The sequence below is a fragment of the Emydura macquarii genome, unplaced genomic scaffold (genome assembly GCF_026122565.2).
Source record: "Emydura macquarii macquarii isolate MOO-44397 ecotype Brisbane River unplaced genomic scaffold, CSIRO-AGI_Emac_v2 contig_431, whole genome shotgun sequence".
NCBI lineage: Eukaryota > Metazoa > Chordata > Testudines > Chelidae > Emydura > Emydura macquarii.
The window spans coordinates 8292266-8300984 of NW_027130568.1; positions in this window are offsets into that span (position 1 = coordinate 8292266).

Genomic DNA, 8719 nt, shown 5'->3' on the forward strand with positions numbered 1-8719 from the left:
TTTCCGAACATTAAATTCATTTAAAATACAAAATAAAAAGGAGCAGAAGGAGAAAAGAAATACTCCAGCATTGCTGCATGGTGATACTCTTTCTAGCCTAAAGCTCTGTTAAAGTACCTGACCCCTGACGGATCTAAAGTAAAGCCATGTAAATGATGTAAAGGATATAAAAACATTTTAAGCAAGTGGCACCAGCTCATGGCTCTGCTGTTTATTAGCGGACAAGCTGCCAATATTGGCTTGCTCAGATGAGCACTTAAAAAACCACACCGATATATGTGTTTGCATTCCTCTTCAGTTAAAAATTTGTCAGAGAAGAAAGGCATTAAACCTGTCACCTCAGATAAAGATCAGATGTTTGATTTCAAACAGAAGAAAGCAAACACTCCACTATGGACTCCATTAACTCCTTGCGTACTTTAAACTGTTGGACGGAACAAGAACTCAGTACTGCTTCCAATGAGATGCAATGCTTTCTTCACAGCCACTTCGCTGCTGAATTTTCTTGAGGGAATGTGACAGCTACACACATTTTTTTCTCCTTGGCTGTCTCTCCAGTATTTGCAAAGCAGAATATATTGATTGTCTGAAGAAAATGTAACTGTTCAATGGAAACTAGGTTGGATATTTGTTTATGATGCTGGTGCCTCTGCTCAGGTTGACATTTTAAAAAATGTTCTCTAATGGCACCAGAAGAATAGGAAGTGCTATGATCTATTTCACTAAAATAAAGATCTAGAGGATTTCAGAGATCTCTCTGTCATTTTTCATACAACAAGAGAAATATGTATATGTCCTCTGATCCCTTTTTCACCTCACCCATGTGCACACCAGGAGTGAGATTACACCCTTGATTAAAGTCTAGACTCTATGTTATATATACTACCTATGTTAAATTCCCAAAAGAAAACTGAAACCCTTCCATATCTAATTGGCCTAATGGAAGAGTATTGAGCTTTAGTGAAGAAAAGGACTCTAGAGGAAATAGCAGACTTCTACCCCTTACATCTAAATGTCTTTACGTATATACCAAGGGATAAATTATATTTGGGGTATTGTCATCTGGAAAATACGAGCCATGCAAGACTGGAACTGTAAGTAACTATGAGTCAAACTTTTATGATCTCCAGTTTGAGGCAGATTATTTGGAAGCCTGTGAGATCATGCCACACAAGTGTTTGCTATATTAATCAAACTGCACAATAGTTGCCTGGATACACACATCATTTCATCAGCCATGGTGGCCTGTTACCAGTTTTCAGCAAATGAAATGTGACCCCTGAGGACTATAATTGGGTGAGTATAGTAACTGAGGAATGTTCAGAGGGAATCTGGAAAATGTGTCCAGCCAATTCGCTTACAGTCAGCCATGGCAGAAAGGTATTAGAACAACTAAGATCATGTATGGTACATGTAATCCATGTTTCTACTCAGAACGTTTTTGTTTGCTATTCGGTGCCATTTACGTTGAACTCCAGAACCATAATGAGCATACAGATAATTTTGTTTAACCCTGTGCTGTTGAATAACTAAAAAAGCTATGCCAATTCTGTAATGGCTGAAACAATGGTGCATTCACAGTACGAACTACTGTCTCCTCTGACACAGAATATTTGCTGTGATACAGCTTGAAACATATAGAGTAGTGATCTCATATTGTAGTGTAGGAGGCAAAGGTCTGTTGGGATTCAGCAAGGTTTGTGGCATTCTGTTTAACCCAGTGTAACCTGATGCAGTTTTGAGGCAGGTATTTTATTTTATTTATTTACTTATACTTTCAAAGATGATTTAATTTATTTATTTATTTATTTATTTATTTAAAGAATACAAATTTTCACATACATTGACAGATATATTTTCCTGTTGTAGTAAACTATGAAAAACTAACCTTTTGTACACATTTTTTCCTAGTTCATATGGGGTGTACTTTTTTAGTCTTTCATTTATTATATTTCTAAGTACTTATAATGAGTCATATCACAATGGCAGCAGATTAAATTAACTATATGATAAATGAACATTAAAGGGCAGAGGAAGCCCATATGCTCTATATAGACAACATTTTAATCCTTGAAAATACCAAATCATTAACTTAACCTTCCCAGTTCTACTCAGTGATTATATACTATAGTCCCTGAATCGAGATGGGGAATAAAAGAATGTTGAGGGCCAGAACTTCAGCTTCTATAAACTGGTGTGGCTTTATTGATGAAAATGATAGCTTTATTGGTTGCACTGAAGAGCTGGCTAGATCATTGGGCTCAACGGGTAGTGATCAATAGCTCCATGTCTAACTGGCAGCCGGTCACAAGCAGCATGCCCCACGGGTCAGTCCTGGGGCTGGTTTTGTTCAACATCTTCATTAATAATCTGGAGGATGGGATAGTTTGCACCTTCAGCAAGTTTGCAGATGACACTAAGCTAGGGGGGGTGGTAGATACCCTGGAAGATAGGGATAGGATACAGAAGGACCTAGACAAATTGGAGAATTGGGCCAAAAGAAATCTGATGAGGTTCAACATGGGCAAGTGCAGAGTCCTGCACTTAGGACGGAAGAATCCCATGCACCACTAAAGACTGGGGACTGACGGGCTAGGCAGCAGTTCTGCAGAAAACGACTAGAGGTGGACTAGATGACCTCCTGAGGTCCCTTCCAACTCTAGTATTCTATGAAGTCCTGCCAATTTACACAAGCTGAGGTTTTAGCCTGACACCTTCAGATCAGTGGTGACTTGGCTAAGGAAGAAGTGAACATTCCAGAGCTTCTTTTCCAAGCAAACACTGACATGGTGTTATTAATGAATAATTCTGCCCAAAAATGTTTTGAACATTGGCAGAGGCATCATTGTAGGATAGCATGATTAGACATATTTCCTTTTCTTTGGTAAGCTCTGGCAAGGTCTTCTCCTGACTCCTCCTTCATTTCCTCAAACAGGCAAGGGCTGGATGCACCTGGTGTATTGTATGCTGACAGAAAAAGTGCTATTATTCTGTGGTTTGGTTAATGCTCAGCTAATAGACTCTCTTCAAGATGGTTGTGGGCTGCCCTATTGGGTTTGTTAGTAGGTTTTCTGATATTTTTCAATTATTCTTTTGAGTTGCCACTCAGTTGGCAAATGCCCCAGGCAGGCATGGGTGGACATTTTAATTTTGTTGCCAGGAACTTAAGCTTTTTATGATAATTCCAGCTGTAATTCATGTCCCATTGCCATTCACTTGGCAAGTTACCCAGGAAACTCATAGTTGTCCTTCTAGTTTTGTGCCAGAGTCTAAAGTTTTTGATGATCATTCCAGCTGTTCATTTGTACCGCTGCTATGTACGGTACACTTCCCATCCTGTTGTCCCATTATACTTGAACTGGTTGTAGTCCAAAAAAATCACTATCACAAATAGCAGAGACATTCTGGGCTCTATTTTCTAAGAGAGCTAGTTTCACCCTGCTTAGGGTGTTCATAAATAGGGTTGAAGTGAGAATTAAGTAGCATATAAACCTGGCATGAGCTGCCTGAACTGGGCTGAATTTTAACCCTAATGAATTTCAGGTACAATTTTGCACTGGGATGAGAGAAGTCATCTGGACCCAGATTTTTTAAGATATTTGGGTGTTGCTGCACTCAGCATAGATTTGGGAACCGAAATCTAATTTTTGAAAATGATCTATGCATTTAGGAGCCTAAATCCTATCAACTGTCAATGGGATTTTGGCTCCCAAGTGCCTAAATATCTTTTGAAATTGAGATTTAGGTTCCTAAATCAGTTAGCATTGCAATGCGGAGCACAGCCAGGCTGAAATACCTTTAAAAAGGCCATTACGCTATGTGTGAACTTAAAATGGCAAATCTGTGTGCAAAACAAGTGTCTGTTGTCAGAAGAAAAAAAACTGTTAAGAACCATCTGTGAGCCCATCTGATGAGAATTTGCCCACCCAAGCCATACTTGCCACTCACTGGTAGACACAACTTTAAATAGATCACCAAAAAACATTTAAAATTATTTTTAAAAAACAGCAACAATTCATTAAGAAATAGCCTGTAGATCTTTTGGTTGAAATTTCACATGTTGTGTGTGGGCATCCTGAGAGGTAGATGCAAAGTAGAATATTTACTGACTTTGTAAATATTCTCAGCTTGCACACCATTTGTTGTTTCATTGATATACCCCACATCCAAAAGACAGATTTCATGATAATGATCCCTTCTTATCCCTGAGAAGAAGAGAAAACTGAAACAAGAAGATAGGTGCATAATGCATGGCTCCTTTGAGGCGGACATTCCTACCATTCAAATTATTCAGAGGTTCCTGCGAAGCAATATTTACTATTCTGCACTACAGAAGAAAAACACTAAATTTGAAACAGCTTTCTAACCACTAAACTACACCAAAAATATTCCAGACCTGGTGCATTACTTTCAAAGGCTGAAGAGTGTATTATCTGGGGTAAAAAATATTGTAGATATTTTCTCTTTGTAACGCTTTCTGGTTAAAGAAATATTCTTGTTAGAAAGAGTCCACTAAACAAAAGCCTAATGAAAAGTTAACATGGTTGGGAAAAGAACACATAATGACTTTGAGATTTTAGCCTTTTTGCAAACCGTCTGTGTATAGACTAATTTTGTTTTCACTGTTCACAACAGTGAATCAATGGATTGCTTGTGAACTGTTCACTAGAAGTATTTGATATTTGTGATGTAGTATGTGCACTGTGTGTTTGGTCCTCTAAATCACATAGCATTGTTGTCAATGCTAATCACATAGCATTGTTTTATGGCAGGCTCCATTACACAGTAGAAAGAGCTTGCAATCTAAGTCGACAAGACAGACAAAGTGTGGAAAACAGGTAGCGCTATTATCCACCTTTGACAGATCAGGAACTGAGGCAGAGGGTCTGTGTACACTGCAATTAAAAACCCACCTTTATCCAAGGTGATAGAGAAATTCTGCACAGCAGCGAGGAATTTAACCCATATCTCCTCAATCCCAGACTACTACTTTAAGAACAAGACCATCCTCCCTCTAGAATTGACTTTGACCTGAACAAATGACCCTTCCCACTCACAAATGGACTTCAAGAAGGCCACACAAGCACTTCCAGTGCAAATACTTAAAATTCTTATTAAAAGATTCTTGTGAACAAAAATTCAATGATATGAATGTTTGCAGGAAGTGAGTAAGACGAGTCACAAATATTGGAGGACAGATTCATAGCTTTTATTTGAAAGTAATTTGAAAGAAATTATTTGAAAGCAAATACCTTTTGTGCTATATTTGCCCCCACTCTAATTGATAAAATTATTCATAACACTTAGAGCATAGTTACAGGTCTTCTAGAGTTTACATTGTTCCAAGAGTTTATATCTCAGGCGTAAAAACTACCTAACTGAAATTTTCCATAAAAGATCTCAGATCAGATGTGATTTTTTAAAAATAATTTTTTTAAAATTGACTTTTTTTGAATAATAAGAGTTACTTTTAATCACCCTTATCCTATACAACTGTTTCACAAGTGATTACTGATTTTGGGTGCCCAACTTGAGCCCTTAAAAAAAGGGCCTGCTTTTCAGAAAGTGCTGTCTACTCACCCTCTGAAAATCAGTTCCTTTTAAGATGTCTCAATTTAGGCACCCAAGAAAAAGGGCACTCAAAAAATCACTAGTTGCTTCTGGAAATCTTGACCATTGAGTTTTGGGTTTTTTTGACAACTGCTTAACATCATTTGGTCTGTCTTATCTGTAGATATTGCCTAGAGGTGATTTAATAGGACATTCTGTTTCTGAATTTTTGTTGGATTTCACAAAGTAAGGCTTTCACAAGTGAGAGACACAAATACCCCATGGCAAGGTGAAATGCGAACTTTTCCACAAGGCCCTGTCAGTGTATGTCTGTGTGGAACGCAAGTACCCTCAACACCTTCCAAGCAGAGATTGCATTCACCTTTTTTCTTATGTAGACAAGAGCTCCCAAAGGACCAAAGTAAACTCACCACACTCCTTTTATTTGTGATCTGCACTATGTTCAAAAGCACATTCCTAGATGTGAGATAATCCCTGGTGTCAGCTCTCATGTTGTTACCAAACAGATTGCCAGGTCTCTTCTTTATAAGCTAGGTGATTCGAGGACAGTGGGCTAGATTATCCTCTTTGTCTGGCTCCATTGCATTGTTCCAGTGCTACAAAGACGCCAGAAAGCCTGCAGATCTCACCAGCTGGGGATTTCCTCAATGTGGGGAGTACCTAAGTGACACAGAGCCAGAGTATTTAGCTCGTAGGTCCCAATCTCCTTGGCAGCCCCTAGTTAGGGAGCAGGTCTGGGGTATAGGACATGGCTGGGGAGCTACTACACTGATTAATCTCAGCTCATGTGCCAGTTCCTGAGGGCAAATCAATCTGTTTCATAGCAGTCTGGAGGGAGGCAGTGGGGGGAGGGGTGGCAGTGCAGAGGTGTAGAGCAGGGATACTCAACCTTTCTGCCCCTCCACCTTCCTCAGTTGTACCCAGTAGATATTGGGCTCTGCTGAGAATCAGAGCCAGCATTCTCACCTCCTTCTGAAGTGTCCAGCAGAAGTCTTTATGAATTTTCCTTGGCCAGATAAAATGTCAAACCTCCATCCTTTTTCCATTTATGCTTGTTCTCATCCTCTGAAGCGCTTTGATCTTTAGATTGATTCCTTTAAGCTCATGCTTGATCTCTCTGTCTGGACTTCTTTTGTCTGTTCTAATTCTGGTTTTTGTGCTGGATTTCTTTAAAAGTGTTACTAGACTTCATTTTCTGTATGTCCACGTAAGTGGGAGCATACACTTGTTATGTTCTGCCACTTGTCATCACAGGTTGCCTGCAACTGCCTTTACATCTATATTTAAACACAAGCAGCTGCTATTTAATCCACTGTCATTCCCCTTTCAGTCTGTGTCAAATTGTAGCTGAAGCTGCTGCTTGAGTATTTAATAATTTTGACTCTCTTCCCCCCCCACTCGCATACAAATCTGTAGGGGATTCTCTTAGCTCCACAACACCTGCACAGATGTGGGTCTTACTCAGTTTAGATTGTAAGCTCTTTGGGACAGGGGCCATCATTTATTATACCTCTTTACAATGCCTACCTTGTTGGGATCCTGATTTCCACTGAAGCCCCCAGGCACTACTGTAATATAAAGAAATAATAACCAATAATAATATTCTGATTGTTATCAGAGGCAGACTTATTGCACTCAGATTCTCATTTACTTCTGATGTCAACTATAAAGGGATAATGGTGGGGAGGGAGATACCTCCCAAGGAGAGTGGAAAACAAAAGGTCTTGGTCAATTATAGAGGGGATCAGGTAGCTAGCAGTCTCTCTCCCACACTTTTCAGGCTGAGGAGGGCAAATCTTCCACTCAGAGAAGAACAGTAGCATCTCGCAGAGTTATATACTCAGTGAAGACACTAAACTATAGATGTTTGGTAAATCACAGACATATTTCTATTAAAGAAAGGCATCAGCAACAACATCAGCACTGGGTAGGGGGACCAGATGTCCCGATTTTATAGGGACAGTCCCAATATCTGGGGCTTTTTCTTATATAGGCGCCTATTATCCCCCATCCCCTTGTCCCGATTTTTCACATTTGCTATCTAGTCACCCTAGCACTGGGGAGCTGACATAGGCCAGACCACAACCAGTTCAGGGACAAACTTGCTACCTCTGTTTCTGCAGAGCATAACAGAGAAAAATAAAAAGCTGCTTCTCTTTTCCAGATGTGGACAAATCTCCACAGAAGTGAATACACTACGGACCATAAAGTATTCCCCTCCCTTCTTTAGTGTCACCTCTGAAGTGATGAGGGTAACTAATTCACTCTGAACATCCATTATTACACTGATGAGGTCTGACTGGCTGCCCTTACTGATTGACATGAAAAAATGAGCCTTCTGAATATCGTTCTAATCTATATTCCAGTGAAGAAAAGAAAAAGCAACAGGAAAAATCACTTCTGTCTCTTTAAATTTTAGAAATTACAACAATTAGGCTTTCAGGTTTCTAATTTTCGATTTACAAATGTACTGAGTCACTTGACCTCTCTAAGAAGCAGTCTTGTCCTAGCATCCTCATAGGTATCTGTGTCCATCTGGCAGAGACATTGTAATTCAAAGCCCAAACTACGACTGACTGCTGAGCTGTGAGCTGTGCTGCTTTCATACACTCTGTCATTCTCCCTCCTTAACTTCAAAAGATTTAGAAAAATGCAAAGGGAACAATATCAGATGGTGAATTCTGTTTACGTGCATGGCTTAGTCATCCTTATTTACATCACACAGACACCTAAACAGACTGATTCTCAATACATAGCTGTCACTCAGACTGAGCTTTATATTACTGTTAATATTTGCAGAAGAACAGTTATGCAACTGACAACAGCTACACTACACAGTATACGATGCCCTAGCCCAACAAAAACTCAGACCAAAGTGACCTAAGGAAGTATAAACGTCTATTAATCAGATTGAAATGTATGATTGCACTAGATACAATGTTGTAATGAACATATTTTTAAAAACTGGCCAACTTATTTACAGTCCTCCCCACTATTGACTATAATTGTCAAATACAGCATGTACCAAACTCTGGCAGAAGTCAGCTAGTAAGATTTGCATGTAACAAGCAGAATGCTTATCCTTTAATTTGTGTATAACATTATTACAGCTTTAAACTGATGGGCATTTTCAGATTGGTGGAAGTGG